Below are 2,147 nucleotides of genomic sequence, written 5' to 3' on the forward strand. Positions count from 1 at the left end.
CCTGGCTGTCCTGGAACTCATTTTGTAGACCAGGCTGGCCTTGAACTCAGAAATCCGCCTGTCTCTGCCTCCCAAGTGCTGGGATTAAAGGTGTGTGCCACTACCGCCAGGCAGTTTGGTTTCTTAAAAACAAACAAACAAAAAACCAAATATTCTAAGAATGTGTTTTCATTTTTATCCCAGGTGTGGGATATGGAACTGCTTCAGATTAACCACAGCTGACTATGATTTGTCTTGTGCTCTAGCAGGGACATAATTTTGCCAGTTGCAAATAGTTTCTGCGATTGTGCGTAAATGGAATTCTCAGGACATTTCTGAGGGTATATAAATATATAGAGCCCCGAGAGGCAGGGTGGAGGGGAGGGGGGTGATCACTGTTGGTCATTGTTGGTTGCAGTTTGCTAAGAAGTAGTGCACAAAGAAGAAACAACAAGAAGAAATTAGACATCCTGACTGCTAAGGTCAAACTTGCCCCAAGGAACTGGATGCCCCTAAACAGCAGGAAATGGTCTAATGATAATATCACCCCTTTCCAGTACCTAACTTTATTCAGAGATGTCTTCCCTTTCCCCTCTATCCTTTTTTCTCTCTTATTTAGTGTTAGGGAGTTGAAAGGTGGGAGGAAAGTTGTGGAGAAAGGTGAGAGAAAACCCCCACAATGTAGCAAAGACTGGCTACAGGCTGGAGTTTTGGGGCTCAACCCCAAAGCAAGGGGCCAAGGCTTTGCTTAAGGAAGGACCCAGGGCTAAGTAGGTTCAGGGGGGAGTACAGATCTCTTACAACAGCACTTGGAGGAAAAGAAGCAAATTCAGGGTGAAGGGAGCTAGGGTGAGGGATACTCAGTCGGAACGCTCTGTGCGAACAGGCCAAGTACAAGGGACTTCATCCAAGCCCAAGTCCTAAACTGCCTCTGGTCAGTGTGGCGAACTCCAAGTCACAGTCATGGTACAGGATGAGGCCACTCCCATAGAACCTAGAGAGGAGACTGAGGTGGCAGGCTTCTTCCCTTGATCACCAGCCTCGTGGGTCTCACTGCTGTGCAGCCATCAAGGACATCTTTAAGAAGAGGTTTGGAATAAAGTGGGTGGTCCACAGATAAAGAGCATTGCACAGGATCTACAGCATACAAACCCATAGGAGACAAGGACCAGACCTGTCCATTGAAAAAAGCTGCCCTCTAAGAGAAGAAGTAGGCACCAGTGTCTGGATATCAGCACTCTTGCCCCTGCATCCACCGAGGAAGCCAATTTCATGAGCATTTTGAAAGCAGAGCAGTCTCCTCATTACCACCGGGGCCAGCACTCCAGAGCCTGGCATGCAGAGGACCCTCATCACTATTTAGAGAAAGAAAGAACAAGGAATGTGAAGTGAACCATCAGAAATACCAAGACAGCATGTTACGGTGTCCAACACCCTAAAGAATCATGCCATGACCCCCCTGCCTTTGTTTATAGACAGAACAACATAAAACTTCCAATTAGTCAATCAATGTGTCTAGTGGACATGGATTATGTATCTTAGCAGCTAGATTCTTTGCACATCTGTCATGTTGAAATGAATGCATGACAGCTGTCACTCTCAGGAGGTTCAACTACGGGATGTGGTGGAACTCACAGCGCAGGAACATAATGTGCTGACCACAGAGGAAAGAGTGGGTAATTCCACTCATGACTTGGGCTTCTCAGGCATGGGGTGGGGGAGTCGTGATGGGAGGACACCTGTGCTGGCACTGGGCACCTATGGGTGCTCTGGGTAGGAAAGGGGGGACTCTTTAAGGAGCTGCAATAAGGCTTCCTAGAGAGCTACAGGTAACCAATGGGGCTTCAAGGATGGGGGGGTCTGGAGGGGCTGGAAAGCAAGTGGGGACCCTATAAGCTTCTGAGAATGAAAATGTAAAAAGTAGGACTATCCTCAAGAAAGATTGTCACTAGGTGTGATGGTTTGTATATCCTTGGACCAGGGAGTGGCAGGGTATAAGATCCTCACCCTAGTTGCCTGGAAGTCAGTCTTCCACTAGCAGCCTTTGGATGAAGACATAGAACTCTCAGCTCCTCCTGCGCCATGCCTGCCTGGATTCTGCCATGCTCCCACCTTGATGATAATGGACTGAACCTCTGAACCTGTAAGCCAGCCCCAATTAAATGTTG

This window comes from Mus caroli, chromosome 4, assembly GCF_900094665.2.
Source record: "Mus caroli chromosome 4, CAROLI_EIJ_v1.1, whole genome shotgun sequence".
NCBI lineage: Eukaryota > Metazoa > Chordata > Mammalia > Rodentia > Muridae > Mus > Mus caroli.